At 37.0% G+C, this 22094-nt stretch overlaps 1 pseudogene; it reads right to left on the reverse strand.

The window, feature by feature from the left end:
- Positions 1-20713: 20713 nt before the first annotated feature.
- Positions 20714-21442, reverse strand: LOC106973096 (40S ribosomal protein S6-like; annotated as a pseudogene).
- Between the last annotated feature and the right edge of the window lie 652 nt (positions 21443-22094).

Below are 22094 nucleotides of genomic sequence, written 5' to 3' on the forward strand. Positions count from 1 at the left end.
TGGGTGACTCAGTGGGTTAAGCTACCAACTCTTAATTTCGGGCTCAGGTTATGATCTCACGGTTCATGAGATCGAGCCCCGCATCTGGATCTGTGCTTCAGCTCTGGATTCTCTCTCTGTCTCTCTCTCTCTGCCTCTCCCCTGCTCACACACTCTCTCTCAAAATAAATAAGTAAACAACAACAACAACAGCAACAACATGAAAACTAAATGTTCTGATGCTCTCTTCTCATGTAATTCCAGCATCTCTCCCCCCTTCTCTTGCTAGTTTGTCATTAGTCTGAAGTCCAGAGTTGTGATGGAGAAGTACGTCTGCATGCTTTTGCTCTCCATGTTTACTTCTGTTTTATCTTTGTGTTTGCTTTGTTCCTCCTGTTTTTATCTCATGTCAATGGGCCTGCTTAGAAGTACTTAGTAATTCTAGGGCATGTGGAAAATACGGCTTATCTGATTGGTCAGCAAAATTAGAAAACTTGCAGTTCTTTCACGCTAAACTTTTCTTAAAGGCCAGCAAGTGATCACTGGGAGTGTGAGCACTGATCACTGGGAGGGTATGCATTGACATTCATGATATTACTAATTTATCAGTAGATGCTCTACTCTTAGGAGAAAGCAAATAGTCATTGGATCAAAGGGTATTAAACACAAAGGAGAATGTAGTGGCCTGGGTAACTTCTCTGTAAGCATTTTTGTTGCAAGCATTTTTGACATATAAATAACTGGCTGTAAAACAATTTTGTCATAAAAGATAAAATAACGAAAAATAAGAGGGGCATTTAAAAGGATGTAATCAGGGGTACCTGGGTGACTCAGTCGGTTAAGCGTCCTACTTCGGCTCAGGTGATGATCTCGCGGTCTGTGAGTTTGAGCCCTGCTTCAGGCTCTGTGCTGACAGCTCAGAGCCTGGATCCTACTTCAGATTCTATACCTCCCTCTCTCTCTGCCCCTCCTCTGCTCACGCTCTGTCTCTCTCAAAAATAAGTAAACATGGAAAAAAATTTTTAAAAAGGATGTAATGAAACATGAAAACTTAATAAAATTATTAATTCCTTCCTTTCTTAGAAGAGGTATTAGCAAGATGCATGTTTGTAACTGAGCTTTGTCTTGCTTTTGTGAAAGCTTTCTACACTGTTGTTCATTCTTGGCATATAGTCACATGAGTGTTGATAGACTTTCCAGAGTTCTAGGAAAAATGTGGGTGAAAAGCCAGTGCTGGAATGCATTTATAACTGACCTTTGTTGTTATTGTAACTGATATGTTATCATTTTATAGTACATTATAGTATGTAATCTGGGTTTGCACTCTCTTATTTCATACTTCCAGTATGTTTTATCACCATGTTTTTTATCAAGACAACATATGGTGGTCAACACCATTGTTTACAGACAAGAATATGTTATTTTGGGGCTTATTTTGCATTTTTTGTTTAATTGCTTTCATCAGTGTGTGCAATTAACTTGTGCAAATGTAAGTTGCAAGCTTATATCAGTGTTCTGGTATATTAAAATATAGATATTTAAATTATTCTGTATCTGACAGCTTTCCGATCTCTTACATTAGACTATTAAAAAGAACAATAATCACAACCTCAAAACCCTTTTAGGAATATATTTTTTTCTCCAAAAGTTTCATTATATGGACTTTTTTTTTTTTTTAATACTCCCCAGTATCTATCAGACAGGGTGCTATGTCCAGACCCTGGGGAGTCTAGCTTATGAGGACATGATATCTAAAGCTAGATTTGAGAAAATACGGGAGAAAAGATAATGAACTTCAAGTAAAGCACAGTAATTCACCAAGAAGTTGATCAAAAATTTTATATTCTGTAGGTCTTTGTGTCATTACATATTTTAGTCTCTGTGACTTTAGTGGCCTTATTAACTTTTGCAGTGTGTTTCCTGTAGAGATGATGTTATGGGATTTTTTACCACAATACCTGGGGTTCGCTGTCTCACTGCTTGGAAGAATGAAGACATAGACATAAAATGAACAGCAGGCAAAAGTTTATTAGAGAATAAGATTAGAAAGTAAGAATAGTAGGAAAGCTCTCTTTACAGAGAGGGGACATTCGACTGTGAATGCCTGAGGACTCCAGGTGAGGGTCCTTGTTTTATAAGATGCTGGTCAGCCCTCTCCCATCCCTTCCCTCTTGTTCCTTCTCAGATTCTACCCTTATTGGCTTGATAGCTCTAGGTGTTGGGTTGTCCATTCCTGATTGGCTTGTTTCCATTGTATGAGAGGTGGTCTATGGCCCCACTTAGGTCATTTGTCAAATTCCTGAGAGAAACCTGAGGGGGCGTGGGTGGAGGTGTGTTCCATTCTTAAGAGGAGCCTTAAGCCTGAGGGGGTTTGCTGTGGTCAGACACTGCTAGCATTGTTCCAAAATAGGTGTTTTTCCCCATCCAGGGACCTCAGGTGCTAGTCTTTCCCTCTCTGTCTACTGAATCCTATCTTCTCCTATCATAATAATATGCCTTGACTCCTGCCCAAGGAAATGGAGAAGGTAGAGAAAGCCTATCAACTGCTTTGATGAGGGATCCGGCAGAGTGCTGCTTTATGATATTCAGAATCGGGGGGACAAGGGGTACGTGATAGTTTACCATGGAGTAGATTTGTGCCTGTGAGAGAGAGAACCAGTGTGGAATTATCTTGTGTCTTTTCTAGTCATGCTACAAGATAAACAAAGAGATTTTTGCAGACAGTTCTTGAATTTAAGGTACCTACAGAGACAAGTCCCAAAGACACACATACACAGCACATGAAAACTCCCCACAAGAATAAAGAACGCTGGCTTTAAATACCTACATCATCAGAAAGGGGAAAGCCAGCTTAGAAAGTTTTTAGCTCAAGTGACATTTTAACCACTCCTGTTCCTCTCCCTGGTCTCCAAACGCTAGCAATGCAGGGACTTAGCAAGGTGAGAGAAGCAAGGCAAGAAACAGAAAAAGCAATTAGGTAGCCCTTGCCCACAGCAAAATTCCAACCCAAAGCACGACCAAGCAGGGGAAGGGAAAACATATATTTGGTCAAGTTTTGAGTTTTGATTATTACATGACCCTAGGGGCATCCCAGTTTTTTTAATTGAGACCATTTCTGACTTAATGTGATGGTGGGACTGTTTGTTACCTAAGAGTGAACAAAAAAGTTATGGATTTGCCAGAGTTGAGATCTAAAGACAGGGTAGGATCACCTCTACTGAATAAACTTTGATGGGATGGCAGAAGAAAATCACATTGCATTTTGATGATAATCCATGTGTCATGTTTATTTAACATACCCGTTTCACATGCTTCTCCACTGTCTTTCTATACGAGCCAGGAGAAAAATTTATCACAACACTTATTACTGATTTACTTGTCTGCCTCACTTAGAAGATGAATGATAAGACAGAAACTCATTCTAAAGAAAAGCCAGTAATAGGAAAATAGTTACGCTTCATAGAAAGTTTTCTATCAGGAATCAGGCTTGCTTGAAAGCGGGAAGGAAACTCTGATCTGCAGACGTTTTATTTGAAAAGAAAAAAAAAAGCACATTTCTTGTATTTGTCAGAATGCCACAAAAAAGGAATTTTGAAACTATTGGCAGAAATATCTTTGTTGTGTAAACACTTGCTAATATAATACCCAGCCTTTGCCTCAAGGGCCTCTAGAGCAATTGTTCTGCTCCCTTGTTTGAAATGCTCAACTCAGCAAGCATTCATCATTTGATCTTGTTATTTAAGTTACAGGGGTAGATATACCAGACTGGTTTTCTTGGCAAGTTTTATGATCCATATCAAACTTACTTTGAGTTTCAGTACTACTGACAACAACAAATAGGAAAACGGAAAAATTAATGATGCAAAGGCTTCAACATTATACGCAAATTATGACGTGTCTAAATCATTCTGAATACTTGAAAATGGAACTGTTAAAAACCAAGAAACATAAAGGACTCTCTGGTTCTGAGATGAATTCATTTATTGAAATGCAATAACATTCCTCTAAAGGAATCGTTGACCTTAAGTGAAGACTTATCTGTTGTAGGTTGAATTCTCCAGGATTGGACACACTGAGATGGAGTCAGGAGTGTAAGATGTTTGTTGGTGATGACACCAGGGAAGGAAGGGGGAAGGTGCATGATTAGGCAGAGGAAGAAGTTCAACTGCAATATAATCCTGAAAAAAATCAACCCTGCCAGAAGCTCCAGAACATGTACTGGTCGTCAGATTGCCTAAAATTACACCAAAAGGTTGAGTGGTTTTATCTCAATCTTGCTTGATCAACAGATAAGGGCTGTTTGGGGAAGTGTTTGCCCTTTGTTGGCAGTTTGCTGTGGCTATGGCTGACCCTAACAGAGTTGACAACTGGAAGGCTGTTTGCTGACCACCCTCTTTGCATCTGGCCATCCTTTCTTCGTGAGGAGTAGGCTGTGCATTTATGCATCTACTGTATTATCCGCTACAAATTTTGTACGCAGTAAGCTTAGTTAGCATAGACACGTATTTACAGAAGATGTTTCTGTGTGTTCAACATTTAAAATAAGTGAGTATATATTCAATGAGAATTAAATCTTGGTGTGTGGAAGTGTCTACCTGAGTATTATTCAAGAAATGTATAGATAAATCAACCTCCTCTAACTCCCTAAACTTGAGGTGTTCATGACTTGATGATATAGTTGCTCAATGAAAAAAAAAATTGTAAGGATAGTAATTTGAAAAACATTGATTATTGAGAGTAAATATAATAGCTATGAGCCATTGCTATCATATAACATTACATATGAATTCTAAAAGTTATGCTATGCAAAATAGAACAATAAAAACTACAGGCCTTGAGGAAAAAATCGATTTAGGGACACAACACTCAAAATGTTCATCAATGACACATTACTAAATATCCCCACTAAGTGGGATCTTTAGGAGATGATTAGGTCATGAAGGCAGAACCCTCGATTAGTGCTCTTATAAAAGAGGCCCGTGATAGCTCCCTTGTCCCATCCACCATGTGAGGACCAAAGTGGTGGTCTGCAACCCAGAATTCTTTCACCAAAACCCAACCCTGTTGTCACTCTGATCTTAGTCTTCCAGCCTCCAGATCTATAAGAAATACAATTCTGTGGTTTTACAAGCTACCCACTCTCTGGCATTTTGTTATCACAACCTAAATGGATTAAGATTCGAGTGTGCACACCCACACACACTTGAAGATAGGCCATGATGAAAACATCAACATAGTTTGCTCAAGTGAAATTGTTAGGCAGTGCCCAAATACTATAACGAATATGGCACTTTACCTGGAAAAATACCTGAAGTTTGCTTGCAAAAGCGGTCATAAGATGGGTTGAACCTTGTAAGTTATAGATAGTGGTTATCTGAGATCAGATAGAAAGGCATATCAACAAATATGGATGGGTGTGCCTCATGTCTCTCTCTCCCCACCCCTGTTTCTCTATCTCCCTTTCTCTCACTCTCTTTCTCTCTGTCTCTTACACACACACACACACATACACACACAGTGTGTTTGGGAAGGGAGATGTTATTCTTGCATGACTCAGTTCAGCTGGGTGCACTTGTATGCATTCACCTCCTGTTTCTCATGGATGAAATTATGTATAAACAAGCTCAAAATTTGTTTTATGCTCAAATTGTTTCCATTAATGGAATAAATTTGCATTTCCAAAACAAACCTTATAGCAGAATGACTGTCCTTTTAAGACATGCCATTTCCTCTTTGTTCTTTAATGGGAAGACATAGCTAATAATGTGCCAGATGTTTTCACTTAACAGCCATTTAATCATCTTATCTCATTCAGTTTTCTGGGTAGCCTTGAGAGGTAAATGTTATTGTCTTCAGGTTTATAGATAAGGAATAAACTGAGAGCATTGAAGAAAATTTCCAAAGGTATTACGGTCCATCAGTGGGGGTCAGAAATAAACTCAGATCTGTCAAATTATAAAACCCATGTTCATTGTGCAGATTACACTGTGTCTCCATTATTTAAACAAAGTGAAGTGTGAGGCAAAAGTGGTAATTTAAAAAAAAAATTTCCACTAGTACAGCTCTACATTTTAAGGCAATAGGTAACTATATTTTCAAACAGTATAAACATTAGCATACTGTTATAATTTTTATGATTTTTTATGTTTATTCTTAGCCATTTCCAAAGAAACCGCTATTTCCGTGAATGACATTAAATATTTTTCTGCTGAAAATGCTTTTCCTTATCTACCTAATTTACATATTTCTTAAAAGAAAATGAAATCGTAATAGAAAATCTATGGAACAGTGAAAAAGAAAAAGTCTCGAGTCACGTATATACATTTTGTTCAGTTAGTTTTCAGACATTAGAGTAGTGGTATGTTACACCAAAAAGCATTATAAATAGAGCAATTGAAAACCCATCATTAACATAGCTCAAATGACTTGCAAACTTCTTAATTTGCTCTTTCTCATAATCTAGTCTATGAAATATAACACCACTACTTTACAGCTGGTAGCATCATTCCTTCTGTGCCTATGTGCATGATTTTAAGAAATTTTAAAGCACTCCTCTTCATTCCTTTTGATTCCGTAAATGATGGAGACCGTAACTGTGTCATCTCATGTGCTATAGAACCATGTCACAACCACAGAAAACATTGCCTTCCTCCGTAGATTAAGGAACTTGCTTAAGCATATGCTGTCCCATAAGTGCCCTGCTCCTTTGCCAAAAAGCAGAAATTACAACTGGGTAAAGTGCGGGCTCATTTAGAGTATATAATATCGAGTGTACAACTGAGACTTCCTGTTTCAAAAATAATTTTAAACACCTGACAACCGTAATAATCCTAATTGATAGATTCACCTGAACGCATGTAGGTATAGAGGTATTTTTCTTTTATAGCTATATTTGTTTCCTTAGAACTAAAAATACCCTGCGAATGATTAACCTGTTAAGTGGCTGTTAGCCATTAACGGCTTTGTGTGCATATACTTTCACCTACCTCTGTATCTCTGTTTTCATTGTGAGTTTGTGTTTCTGCATTAACATGTATGTGTGTGATAACCATTATACAGATACACACTCTTTTGAAACTTCTTTTCATCTGTTACATCATAGTAGTCTTTTATGTCAGTATATTTTCATATACAACATTGTTTCTATGGGCTGAATATTATTCCATTGTATGGAAACATCATAATTTTTAACAAGTCTGTGTTTTGACAGTACCTCTATTTTTAAATTAAAAAAAAATTAATATTTATTTGTTTTTGAGAGACAGAGTATGAGCAGGGGAGGGGCAGAGAGAGAAAGGGAGACACAGAATCCGAAGCAGACTCTAGGCTCTGAGCAGTCTGCACAGAGCCCGATGTGGGGCTCAAACTCACGGACCGTGAGATAATGGCCTGAGCTGAAGTTGGACATTTAACCAACTGAGCCACCGTTTAAATTTTTAAATATTTAGAAGTATGCTATGAAGGACCACCAAAAGTATAAATGTGCACAAATGAATTCATACTCTCTTTAGGCGAAATACATGGAATTTTTAGGTCAAAGGGTGTGTACTCCTTATGACATTTGCAGTTATTTCTGAAAAGGCCCACCATAATTAGAACAAATATAGATCTATAAATATGAGACTTTATTCCATACTTAATAACCAGTAATAGATTGTACAATTTTAAAAGTTATATGCATTCCTTGGTTGTTTATTTTATGTGATGCTTTTTTTTTTGCCCGTTGTCTATTTTTACATTGAAATTTCACCTATTTTTCTCATTTTTTTCCAAGTTGATGTTTTTCTAAGTCTGTTTGAATTTGCTTTTGCTAAGCATTTCATGTAAATGGAATAATAAAATCTGTGATCTTTGTCACTGACTTCCTTTACTTAGTGTGTTTTCAGGGTTCATCCATGTTGTAACATGATCACTTCTTCATTTCTTTGTATTGCCGATAGTATCCGATTGTGTAGATATACCACATTTTGGTTTTTGTTCATCAGTTGTTGGGTATTTGATTTTTTTTTCCCTCCACTATTTCTTTAGGTTTTCTTATCTTGAGAGAAAGAGGGAGAGAGCAGAGGAATGGCAGGGAGAGAGAATATCAAAGAGGCTCTGCACTGTCCGTGCAGAGCCCAGCGTGGGGCTTGAAATCATAAACTGCGAGATCATGATCTGAGCCCAAACCGAGAGCCAGCCACTTAACTGACTGAGCCACCCAGGTGCCCCTTTCCTCTACTTTTTAACTACTATGACTAATGCTGGTATGAACATTTGTGTGCAAGTTTTTGTGTGGAAATATGTCTTCATTTTTCTTAGGTATATACCTAGGAGTGGAATTGTTGGATCACATCTATATTCCCCTTTATGACAAACCACCCAATTCTTTTCCAAAGTGTGAATTTCTGTTCAATATCTCCACATCCTCATGGAAATATGTAATTGTCTTTTTTTTTTTTTTTAAGCCCTCCTAGTGCAGTGAAGTAGTATCTCATTCTGGTTTTGATTTGCATTTCCCTGCTAATGATGTTAAACATCACTTCATGTAGTTAGAGGCCATTTGTATATCTTCTTTGGAGCAATGTCTGTTCAAATCCTATGCCCATTTTTAATTTGGGTTACTCGTCTTTTTATATTGAGTTGTGACCATTGTTTATATAATTCTGGATACAAATCTCTTATCAGATAGGTGATTTGGAATGTTTCTCCCATTCGGTGGATTGTCTTTTTTTTTTTTTTTTTTAATGGCGACTTTTGAAGCACAAAGTTTAGCTTTGCTGTAGTCCTATTTATGTTTTCTTCTGTTGCTTGTGTCCTATGTAAGACACCATTGCCTAACCAGTTCAGGAAGACTTCCACCTATCTTTTCTTCCAGTTTTATAGTTTTAATTCTTACATTTAGTTCTATGAACAATTTTGAGTTAGTTTTTATATGTGAAGTAGGAATTCAACTGTATGTATTTGTATATGGATATTCAGTTGTCCCACCACCATTTGTTGAAGAGACTCTCTTTCTTCACCAAACTGTCTTGACAAACTTGTTAAAAATCAGTTGATCATAAATGAAAGTGTTTATTTGTGGACTCTAATTTCTGTTGATCTATATGTCTATTTATGGTACCGTACTGCCTTGATTACTATGGTTTTGTAGTAATTTTTGTAACAGGGCTGTATGATTATTCTGACTTTGTTCTTCCTTATAAGATTGTTTTGGCTGTTCTAAATAGCCATATGAATTTTAGGATCAGTGTGTCCATTCCTACAAAAAAAGGCAGCTGGGGATTTGAAAGAAATTGGGTTGAATCTGTAGATCAATTTGGGGATTATTGTCATCTTAATAATGTTACGTCTTCTGATCCCTGAACACAGACTACTTATTGAGGTCATCTTTAATTCCTTTTAACAGTGTTTTTTAATGATTTTCAGTGTATAACATACCAAAGTTGTGCCATCTAGAAAGATGTCTTTGTCAGTCACAGACTAATAAAGAGACGGTTCTGAGATCATTATTCAGCTTCTTTAAACTTTGGCTAGAAAGTAAAATAAACCATTCTGTCCATAGCTTGTTAGACATAGCTAGTTGGATGACCCTAACTAACAGCAAGGGCCTGGGGAATGGGAGAAAATGGATGGAATGCTTTCTGAGCACCTTTTTCTCTGATACAAACTGATGTAGGAAGGAAAGAACCATCAGGCTTTTTGCTATGTGGGGGAAGGAGGGAGGAAGAGATGAGAAACTGCATTTATTCTAACATTTGTGTAAAAAGAGGGTTATGTGCATAGATGTGTTTGAATTTGTGTGGAAAATAAATAGCATGGTACACAAAAACTGGTAAGTACATTTGCCTCTAGGAAGGTAAACTTGAGAACTGTGGGATAGGACTGGATATGAAATTTATTTTTAGCTTTATACCATATTTTACTTTTTTAACTTTGTGTATTTTATCATAGCAAGCCGCATACAAAAAATTAAAACCTGAAATTATTTTCATTAAAATCAGGAATAAGCAGTGAATACATAGAATTCTACATTTAATATTATTGGAGAAGTTTGATATAACAATACTAGATGAGAAAATATATTAATAAATACAGATAATTGAGAAGAATATATTTTTATTTGTAGAAGATATGATGGATTTCTCAGGGTTGCATGGGTGGCTCAGTCAGTAAGTATCTGACTCTTGATTTCAGCTCAGGTCATGATCTCATGGTTCATGAGTTCAAGCCCAACATCAGGCTCTGCACTGACGGTGTGGAACCTGTTGGGAATCTCTTTCTCTCTCTCTGTCTCTGCCACTCCCCTTCTCATACTCTCTCTCAAAATAAATAAACTCAAAAAAAAAAAAAAAAGAAGAAGAAGAAGAAGATATGATAGATTTCCCAGAAGAACAGACCCAACTATAGAGAACAAAGTGATGGTTACCAGAGGGGAGTTCGGTGGGCAATGGATTAAATAGGTGATGGGGATTAAGGAGAGCATGACACCCATGTATAATAACTAATGAGACTTCATTTTACATAAACCAAATATATACATACACCATTCTTGAATTTGTAAATGGTAAAAAGTCTATTAAAAAGTGTTCCATGTAGACTATATATCTTATAATAAAAGATTTATATAAAATAAAAATTTCCTAAATATATTTATCTTTATTCACTAAATAAATTGAAATAAATTCATTGCAATATAGTAGTATTTAATTTAACTATAGCAAAAGTCAAAATAACTTTTGTAAAAATATAGTAATATAAAATCTGTTTAGAGATGTTAATGTTGCCTTTGAATTTTGGAAACCTTTGTTTTGTAACTAAAGTAGTATTTGTGGGGCGCTTGGGTGGCTCAGTTGGTCAAGTGTCTGACTTCAGCTCAGGGATTGATCTCACCATCCATGAGTTCGAGCCCCGCGTCAGGCTCTGTGCTGACAGCTCAGAGCCTGGAGCCTGCTTCAGATTTTGTGTCTTCCTCTCTCTGTCCCTCTCCTGCTCACACTCTGTCTCTTTCTCTCTCTCTCAAAAATAAATAAACATTAAAAAAAATAAATAGGGGCGCCTGGGTGGCTCAGTCGGTTAAGCGTCCGACTTCAGCTCAGGTCATGATCTCGCGGTTCGTGAGTTCAAGCCCCGCGTCAGGCTCTGTGCTGACAGCTCAGAGCCTGGAGCCTGTTTCAGATTCTGCGTCTCCCTCTCTCTCTCTGACCCTCCCTCATTCATGCTCTGTCTCTCTCTGTCTCAGGGATAAATAAACGTTAAAAAAAAAAATTAAAATAAATAAATAAAGTGATATTTGAGAAAGTCATTTCATATCTTTGGTCTTTAAATTCCATTTGAAAAAAATAAAAAATCTGTAACTCCTGCTTCTCTGCCATATGTACTAAAAAAATATCAATAGTAAAGAATCAACAGTACAGAATGAGATCACTATATACATGCAGTCCCTTTAGACAAAGGTGACACAGCAAGGTAGTGAGGAAAGAATGATCTTCCAATAAATAGTGTTAGTCAATTTGCATCCCATATCAAAAAAACAAAACAAACCCAAAAAGGAGTGAATTCTTGTCTGATACATAAAATTAACTCCAGAAGTATTGCAGATTTAAATGTGAAAAATATAACAATAAACATTTTAGAAGAAAACATGAGAGAATATCTTCATAGCCATATGGTATGCAGTATTTTCTTAAATGGGATGAACAAAGGTTTAATTATAACCAAAATAAAAATTTTTAGACTACATTAAGATCAACTCCCTCCAGGGATGCCTAGGTGGCTCAGTCAGTTAAACGCCTGACTTTGGCTCAGGTCATGATCTTGCGGTACGTGAGTTCGAGCCTGGCATCAGGCTCTGTGCTGACAGCTCAGAGCTTGAAGCCTGCTTTGGATTCAGTGTCTCCCTCTCTCTGTCCCTCCCCCACTTTCTCTTTCTCTCTCAAAATAATACATAAACATTAAAAAGAAAAAGATCAACTCCCTCCAGTAAGAGTGTGAATAAGCAGCCCACAGAATGAGATTATTTGTAATACATATACTTGCAAATGATGTGTCAGAAAATATATAAAGAACTCTTGGAAATCAGTAAGTAAAGGAGAGAAATCCAATATAAAATCAAGCAGAAGATATAGACAAGCACTTAAAAAATGGATATTCAAATGGCCAACAGACATATGTGTTTAAATTCATTCATCTTCAAAAAATTATAAAATGTAACTACAATATGCTACTATTAAAATCAAAGAGAAGCCAATGCCAAATGTTGGTAAAATTGTGGAAACATAAGCTGACAAAAAGACTTTGAAAACCAATTTGGCACTATTTACTGGCAGTGATCATTTGCATACGCTGTTCCTCAGCAATTGCACTAGTAAATACATACTCCACAGAAATATGTACGTACACTAAATAATAGAATGCTCACAGCAGCACCATATAGAATAGCTAAAAACTGAAACTACCAGCTGTAGAATGGATATAAATGTGTGGTGTATTCACACATGAAACATCAAAACATGGTGAGATTGAACTGTGAGTGCCTTCATGGGTGTGGTTGAAGCTCACAAACACAGTATTGCATGAAGGAAGTCATATCCTCAAGAGTTCATGCTGTCAGAATCTTTTTGCATATAGTTCAAAAACAAGAAGAATCTTCATTATACTAAAGGCCAAAAAACAGTTTACCTTTCTTATGTGATTGCCTGTCTGGGAGTTCCAGTGAAGTTGTTCCTTGATCTGGCTGCTGGTCACCTGGGTGTGTTTGGTTTATGAAAAGTCACCCAGATCTGCCCTTATAACTTGTGCACTGTCCTTTGTATACCTTATTCTTCAATAAGAAATTGAAAATATATTAAGAAGTCTGGCTAAAAAATATATTAGGAAGTGTGGCCCAGAGTTATTTTGGAATTTATTTCCTGCATTAACCTGCATGTAGAGAGAGGTACTAGAAGATTCCAAACCAAAAAAGGAAAGTGGAAAGGAACATTTGGAACCATGGTCTGCTGAGAATAATACAAACTTTGTTTCCTGTGGTGAGATTAAGTGGAAATATTTGTCTCCGATTAGCTCACTATCTTTTTTAGGAAAAATTTAAAAATTAAAAACTTAGCATTTCAGGCTTTCTTACTGATTCAAAAATCTTTATGCATCTTCTAAGGGCTGGTGTCATCTTTTCATTAGTTTTACCATATCTGTAGCAAGCCCATCCATCGCGTCAGCAGATGTGGATAGGCATTTAAACATTGATCAAAATGTAGGCAGATAAAACATAAATAAGTAGATAAGACTTGTTATATCAGGGATCCTACATCAAAACAATATTTTGAATGGAAGAGTTTCTTAATAATAATTTCATATCCTAATCTATGGGAAAAATTCCATTTGCTCTACCTGCTATGGGTATGAATTTTCAATCTGACTTTCGTATTAAGGCTGCAGTGAACAGATTCTCTGTAAAGATGAACCGAGTAATTCATTTCTTGCCCCAGTCGTAAAAACCCTGTTTTGAGTTTGACTGAAGTCAAAATAGCAGTCCCTTGCCTGGCAATCTGTATTCAATGTTATGTGATGTATAGGTCTTGCTAAATCTGATGGCTCACTTAGGTCAGTAATCCTGGCTTTATATGTCAACTACTAATAATGCTAAGAAATGGAATGAAAATAGACTTTCAGATCCAATCTGGAGTAAATAGATGTAGGGATTTTCTGAGTCTCTTTAGGCATTTAAATTCAAGTTACATCAAAAACTCATCAATATTTTCTGTTCTAATAGTTATTAGTGTATGAATAAGGTTTGCCATCAGTTCCTTCATTTTTTTCAAGAGCAACTCAGCACAATAAATTCTTTGAATCTCCAATTTTCTTTAAAGGATTTCTAGGTATTTATAATCAAGGAATCATGATTCATTTTAAAGCTATTGGGAGATTAAACAATTGGAATTTAAAAGGTTAATTTTAACAACTAGAAAACTATAGTATCTTCTCAATGTGTTATCTTGACGAGGAATATACTAGGCAAATGTAATAAATTTGTGCAAACTAATGATTACTGATGACATGATGAACAGTAGCCCATGTGTTTTATGCTGGCCAAATTTAAGTTTTATCCGAGCTATTGGATGGTCCAAAGCCTGTCATGGTGTTTCTATCTGTGGTGTTCATGGTGTTTCTATCTATCTATCTATCTATCTATCTATCTATCTATCTATGAGGGTGACCATACCTCCTGGTTTGCCTTGGATAATCCCTTTTGTCCAGGTATAATTGTTAATACTGGCTCATTTTCCCTTCAAAAGTATCCCATTTAGATGCAAATTATATGGCAACATGATCATCCATGATTTTCGCAGCAGTAATCATTGTGTTCTGTACATTTTATTTATAAAATGGATGTGGAATGCAGCTTCTTCTCTCCATCTCTACTGCTGTCATTCTAGGTCTGTTACCAGACTCCTGGGACAGTTTCTAGCACCTTCCCCACTTTGCCCTTCAAATCTTTTGCCTACACAGTAGACCCAGTAATCTTCTTAAAGCAAAGCAAATGCCTATTTTTAGTTGTTTTTATTGCTCTTAGAATGAAATCTAAAATCCTTACGCTAAGTCCCTAACTGACCCAGTCTTGCCCTACATCTCTGGCCTCATGAGAGAAGAGCAAGGTGTGTTTGAGAAACCTCATCCTTAAGGTTTGTGGTCGTGTCACCACTTAAGAGATCTTTGCTATTCAACATATCTAAAGAGATTCCTTTTTTATTCTCTATCATATTGCCATATTTATTTCTGTCATAATTCTTATAACAATTTGGGGAAAATGGTTTTTGCTCTTTTTTTTTTCTCACTGTTTCATGAGAACAGACTGTTCACTAGTCCATGTTCAGTGGTGAGCAAAGGGTCAGGCATATGGTGGTTTTTTAAGCAACCAGCAAGTATATTTCAAACGCCTGATTTACCCTGAACCTTTTCCAGGTAATGGAGTATGGTGAGGAAGACAGGTGTCATCTTTACCCTCAATACGTATATTCCAGTGTAATTAAACTGGCATATGTTACAAGGGCCATAAAATCGAGTAGCGACTTAAAGCAAGACCAGAGGAGAAAGTCTGTGCTTTCACTTTAGTGCTCAGAGAAGTCTCAATGAGAAAGTGCTATTAGATGCAAGACCTACACTATGAGTCAGGGAGGGCTCTATCAAGAGACCCACAAGGAAGAAAGCGAGAGAGAGAGAGAGAGAGAGAGAAAGAGAGAGAGAGAGAGAGAAAGCTGCAAGGAGAAGGAAATCTTGTACAAAGCCCCTGAAGCCAGAGGGCACTTGGCATTTTTTTTTCAAAAAAAATTTTTTTAATGTTTATTTATTTTTGAGACAGAGAGAGACAGAACATGAACGGGGGAGGGTCAGAGAGTGGGAGACACAGACTCTGAAACAGGCTCCAGGCTCAGCTGTTAGCACAGAGCCCCACGCGGGGCTCGAACTCACAGACTGGAGATCATGACTTGAGCTGAAGTCGGACGCTTAACCGACTGAGCCACCCAGGCGCCCCAAGGGCACTTGGCATTTTAAAAACAGAAAGATGGTGAGCTTGATGACCAAGTGAATAATTCATTCAACCTTTCATATAATTGAATAGATGTTTATAAAACATCTGCTGTATGCCACTGATTGCTCTCGGCTTTTAGAATACATCAGTGAACACAATGAGGAAAAATCTCTCTCCCTGGGAGCTTTACAATTTTAAAAAAGGAAGAGTAAATTGTGATATTTAACAGCAAAATAACTAGGTATTTTAGAATCAATAATTTCTAGTGTCGCTTCTGATGCTCAAAAGTGAATTAAGTTTTTAAATTATAACACATTGAACAGTCTTCACATGTCACCTAAGGAATCAGGGAGGACTGTAAGCCTAGAACACAGATTGACTTGGTTCACTAGACGATCACCTCATTCTAAAGGAATGAGCAGTGTCTTCCTACATGAGTTGTGTTTCCTGAATTGTCAAATCTAATTTTATGTTCACCAGTATGCTGAACTATTTTTTACCACTCTAGTCACCTTGTCATTAAAGGAAATGGTACGTAGTCTAGCATGTTGATTTCTGTGACTTTCTAAGGGCCAAGAAACCAGAGACAATTCTAAGTTTATTCTTTTCTATGGGAGCAGAAAAGTAAGAGTGTTATCCAAAGACCATATTGAAGAGGCCTGCAAAACAAGAATTTTTCACTTCAAAGATCATTGAAGGAATTTACCTTAGGTCTGTTCTATTTATGACACTGTTATTCCTTTCATCAATGCCTTATCACTTTAACCAAAGACTAATTAAATAGAGCTACATACTCTATTTGTTCTATAAGAAAAATATGACCTGTTTTGTTTTTTTGTTTGTTGGAGGGGAGGAAATTTAGTGACAAGGCCTGAAACCCTTTAGACCAGAGGGTATGACCCACTGGTCACAGCATTTTTTAGCCTGCACAATGTAAAGTTAGACAATGCTTGTTTAGATGTTATTTTTTTAATTGTAGGCATCCATATTTTCTATTTCAGCCCAAAATAAATGACTATCTTGCAGCAGGAAAAGGGATATTGCTCTGTATTTTCATACAAAATGATGTCTAAAATTACCCTTTTGATTTAAATCTTATTTGAATTAAAATCAGCATAAAGTATCTTCTCCCTTTCTATAATGTTCTGATATAATCCTATCTTTCTAAAACTGTGAGAATAGTTTGAGTAACATGCTGATCAAATACCTGAAGTGTGTGACCCTGAAAAGACATAATGGAGTGTTGATGTGGCTTCTAAAAATTATAATTTGGTTTTAGGTTATATTAGTAGAAATACAGTATTTAGCATAGAGAAGGTGATAATCCTGCTCTACTGTTCACTAGTCAGGCTTCCATAATAGTATCATGTTCAGTTTTGAAGAATATCCTCTGTGATGTTTAATTTGTGTCAATTTGAATGGGCCATGGGTTTCCTAAATACTTAATTAAACCATATTCTGTGTGAGTGTGTGAGAGCGTTTCTAAGAGATTCACATTTGCTCCTGTAGAATGAGTAAAGCAGATTGCTTTCCCCAGTGTGTGTGAGTGTGTGTGTTGGGCTGGGGGGGTGGTGTGTGTGTGGCAGGGGAGGGGACAGATTCAGGGGCTTCATCTAATCCACTGAAGACCTGAATAGAACAGAAAAGGCAGAAGGGAGAATTTGCTTTCTTTGCTTAATGATTGTCTTTGAGCTGAAACATCTGTCTGCTCCTGCCTTTGGACTTGGACTAAAACTATATTGGCTTTCTGCAGTCTCTAACTTACAGATCTTGATACTTCTCAAAACTGCATGAGCCAATTCCTTATGATAAACTATATCTATCACTATATCTATTTATGTTTATATCTGCTATCTAATCTATGTAACTTACTGGGTTTGTTTATTTGGAGAACACAGATTAATATACTAAGAGTGGCATTGGTAAAATTAAAGTTATTTATAAAATATGTTCAGGACGGTTATGGAGTATATTAATTATGGAAGTCTAGGCTAGAATAACATACAGATCCAAAAACCGTATAACTATTTCAACATAACAGTTTAGCTCTCATAAGGGTTCAAGTTGATTTGAAGATGTGAATCAAGTTTAGTTCCATGTAGTCATTTAGAGTCCCAGTTGGATAGAGGCTGTACTGTTTTCAGTTATGTGGGGTCCACAGTCAACTTGGGCATTTCCATCTTAGGCAAGTAGAGGGGTAAAACAAAAAATCAAGCACAGATTCTCATGAGTCTAGCAGTGGAGACAAACTCCAGAAATCATAGAACATCAGTGAGAAGTTTCTCTGTTTTGGACTTGGGAGAGGCTCCACAGATGATGCAGAAGTTGAGCCTGATGATGAAGTAACCTGCTTCGTGGGACCTGCTCAGGGAAGTTTCATAGCATTTAAAAATCACACTCCATGTGGGACACCTAGGTGCTCATCGGTTAAATGTCCGACTTTGGCTCAGGTCATGATCTCATGGTTCGTGGGTTCGAGCCTCACATCGGGCTCTGTGCTGACAGCTCAGAGCCTGGAGCCTGCTCCAGATTCTGTGTTTCCCTCTCTTTCTCTGCCCCTCCCCCACTCAAGCTCTGTGTTGCTCAAAAATAAAATAAATATGAAAGCTAAAAAAAAAATCAAACTCCATGTGATTCTTATAGATATGAATATCCATATATATTATGTGGAATTTTTACTTTCTCTTAAGTCTTTTGTTACTAGTACAGCGTCTCTAACAAGGTGTTTTGAAGAAACATTTGTATCCTCATGTCTCACTATCCCCTAACTCAAAATTCTGTTCCATTTGGTGACTGCTACTTGACATACAACAGGAGACAGATGTTTCTATTTCCCAGATAGATAGCTCCTCAAATCCTTATTCTCATAGATGAAATTATTTTAGTATAAATTACCAAGTGTTTCAGTGATTTCCATCAATTTCTTCCTTACAGGTTTCTGTAAGTAGCTTATTTGGAAATTTTCTGAATGAGGATGGTATAAAATAATCAAGTAATGGATAAATAAATAAGTAAATAAATAGTAAATAAGTAAATTGAAGGTATGTCTTAGAAGTTTTTGTCTGCCTCTATTCAAAGTCTATTCAAAAAATCTTCATCTATTATAGACTTTACATTATGGTATTACTTTGGATCAGTTCTTTGCCAGAATATAGGACTTTACTCTCTCGTTAGCAAGTGAGGATGAGAAATAATCCAACTACTCCCCCTGTGTGTCACAGCGTGTCTGTTAATCATATATACTATGATAATAATAAATGAATGACATTGGGATATATTACAAATTCCCAGTAGGATTTAGAACAAAGACAAAGGAGCTCTGAGTTAGTAAATAAACAGCAATGGCAAACTAAAAAAGTCTTCTTTGTTAGGAAACAAGCTAGATGAGAGAACATCTTATCAGATAAATATGTGCTGAATAGAAGTTTAAAAAAAAGCGTAGTAGGTTATTGAACTTCTATTTACCTCATTTTTACAGAAAACAACTGTGAGTTGATTCCAGCCTACATTTGAATAATGTTTGCAGTTAATTCTCCCCTGGAAAGTTTGGAGCTGCTTTTTTTTTTTTTTTTTTTTTTTTACCCCTGAAGAAACCTACAGGTTATTAGTGAAATTTCTGGTACTGTTGGCTTCAAGTTGTTCTCTGTTGGCTGCCTCATAGACATGCTGTCCTTCATTTATGCAGATGGCACGGATGACCCACTATCAGTAGGATATTGCATCAATTAATGGCACATAATTGAGAAATAACAGATTGGGGTTAGGGGTGCAGTCCGTGAGTAGAGAGCAAAGTTTTCCCAGTCAGGAGTATACTGGCCCATATGGAAATTAAATATGTGACCTTGACTTTAATACCACCAGGATCTAATTGAGTTAACCATCTCTGTCACACAATGTCGTATAAATAACTAATATTCTTGTCATTATCACCCCATGATATCTGTTAATGTTATAAATCTCTACGTTTCACTATTCAAATAATACTGTTTCCATGATAACATTTCTGATGGAAATGATTTTTTTTACATAGTACAGATTCAGTATTGTCCTGGCACCACTTTAAACTTTTTAAAGTTATAATTATTAAATGCCCCTTTAAATCAAAATTTATAATTTAAACAAACTGCTTAAAAGACACTTGGAGAAAGTACTTCTAAATTCTAACTCACAAGAGGTACTGCATAATGGTTGCTTGTTAATAAAATAATAGCTGTCTCATTTTGGGCTTTAAGGAGACAACACTATTGTCTTCTCATTGAATTTCAGGAACCAAATGAGGAATAAGACACAAGGGTCACTACTAATCATCCCACATAGGGGTGATATACCAAAATGCATTTTGTTTTTTCTATAGGCAGGCCAATTCAAAAGAGAGAAGATCTAGAAAAGACAGAAGCAAAGAAGTGGAGTTTCTTCACTCACCCTCACCAAGTGGAGTGAGGGATGAGGAAAAAATTCAGATTTCTTTTCCTGAATTCCCTTACCAAGGAAACCTGGAGAATAGACGGTCTCTCACTCCAAACATCATACTTACCTTCTCACAGCAGATGAACAGCATGTTTGATAATATGATAAACTGTTTACGTGGGTGGCCTCACATTGTCTTCCAGGTATGTCATGAGTCAGTTTTTATTGTCTCCAAGAATAGAGGAGAGATTAGAGGCCCAAATAAGTCAGTTAATTTTCTCAAATATCAAGTGAGAGGCATGATTCTGAATTCAGGACTCTCCGATTACGAAGGCTATTTTCTTTATTTCTATAATTCTCTGCAAGTAAGTTATTATGTTTAATAGCAGCAGCCAGATGCTGGCAGATGGAGTAAAATTATTTCTTCTTTTTGAATGATTTTGTAACTTTAGATTTGCAGAAATATATTCAAAGCTGCTAATAAGCTTGATAAATGCAATCCCCAGCTCCCTGTCCCTATCCCCAATTCCCTTCCACTCTCGTGTCACTTTCTCACATGTAGAAGATCCAGAGACAGGTCTAGGAATCATGTGTTAGAGAAAATAAACTCATTTCTCCCATCAGTCAGTATTGCTCCAAATACTTACTCTACATACATTATATGCAAATGTTACTATCTATCTATCTATCTATCTATCTATCTATCTATCATCTATCTACCTATCATCATCTATCTAATATGTCATTATCAAGCTATAGCATTTTGTTTTTTGAAGTCTGATCTTATTTGTTAGTCTCAGAAAATCTCATTGTTGACTGGACTCAGACTAGAGGAGAAGCTCTCAGAGAGGACAGCCTCCATCTCTCGGCATTCTGTTCCTGGTGTTTTAATTTGGCCTCCTTCATTCACTGGGACAAAAGTTGAGGATAATCTGCAGCCTTGTCTTTATTTTTCTTAGTACAATGTTTCTTCAGAGCAATAGGTCAACATGTGTGTTGGTGGACACAGGAAGTAACAGGATGCTAAATCTTGGGTGCTTTGGTTCTAGGTCTCTTATCTTGGTTTACGGACTTTCGCACAATACACTGGCCAACATCATCTTTTTTAGAGAGATTGGCAAGTTTGCATATTCTGCTAGCTCTTTTGGGTCCCAGGTGATGAGGCTCAGTGGTATCAGTGAGTCCAGGAATATCCTTCTCCCCTTTTGTTACAATGACCAAGTTGACAACACTGAGACGAGCACCCACAATGCAACCTCAAATAGATTTGTGCTCTTTTTCCCCAGTCCTTCTTGGTCTGTAGCAGGAATGACCCTTAATGAGCAGCAGGTAGACATGGCCATAGGTCAAGACACCCTGCTTCATGGGGAAGCCTTGGTTGTCATTGCCACCACTGACTTGGACCAAGTAACCCTTCCATTCTTCACCCAGAACATCAGCAGCAACTTCTGTGGGTATGCCCTTCTCAGAAACGGTACAAGTTTTGCATTCATCATCCACTTTAAGGAGATTCTGGCAGTGAGTAGCTGGGAGACAGGTGTTCAGCTTCATCCTAAAACAGCCTTCTGCCTCTAAGGTGCCATGGAAAAAAGCAAGCTTTAGCATTCAAGCGTACCTTTGACAAGAGCTTAGCTTTTCTTTTTTTTATTAAAAAATTTTTTTTAACATTTATTTTTGAGAGACAGAGAAAGACAGAGCACAGGTTGGGGAGGGGCAGAGAGAGAGAGAGGCACAGAATCTGAAGCAGGCTTCAGGATCTGAGCTGTCAGCACAGAGCCCGACACGGGGCTCGAACTCACCAACCACAAGATCCTGACCTGAGCCAAAGTTGGACGCTTAACCGACTGCGCCACCCAGGTGCCCCAAAAACTTGGCTTTTCTGATCAACTAATATTGTTAACACTTGTGACATTATTGGTGTCCATTTTGACTGGTAATTTATGCAAACTAGAGTTTCTTAGATAACTTCAGTCTAAAAAGTCTTTTAGGTAATCCTACCATTGGTTTTTCAACTAAAGTGTTTTGTTTTTATAAGTCCCATGTTGTGACTGACCATAGTTTCCTCATGGTAAAAATTAACTTGAACATATCATGCAAATTTCTTTTCCATTTCTGAAGATTATGTTCATTTCACATCTTCCTGAACTCTCTCAGCTATTTCCTCTGTCTTAAATATTCTTCTTCCCTTTTTGTGGGTCAGTGA

This window comes from Acinonyx jubatus, chromosome B3 (assembly GCF_027475565.1).
Source record: "Acinonyx jubatus isolate Ajub_Pintada_27869175 chromosome B3, VMU_Ajub_asm_v1.0, whole genome shotgun sequence".
Classification (NCBI taxonomy): domain Eukaryota; kingdom Metazoa; phylum Chordata; class Mammalia; order Carnivora; family Felidae; genus Acinonyx; species Acinonyx jubatus.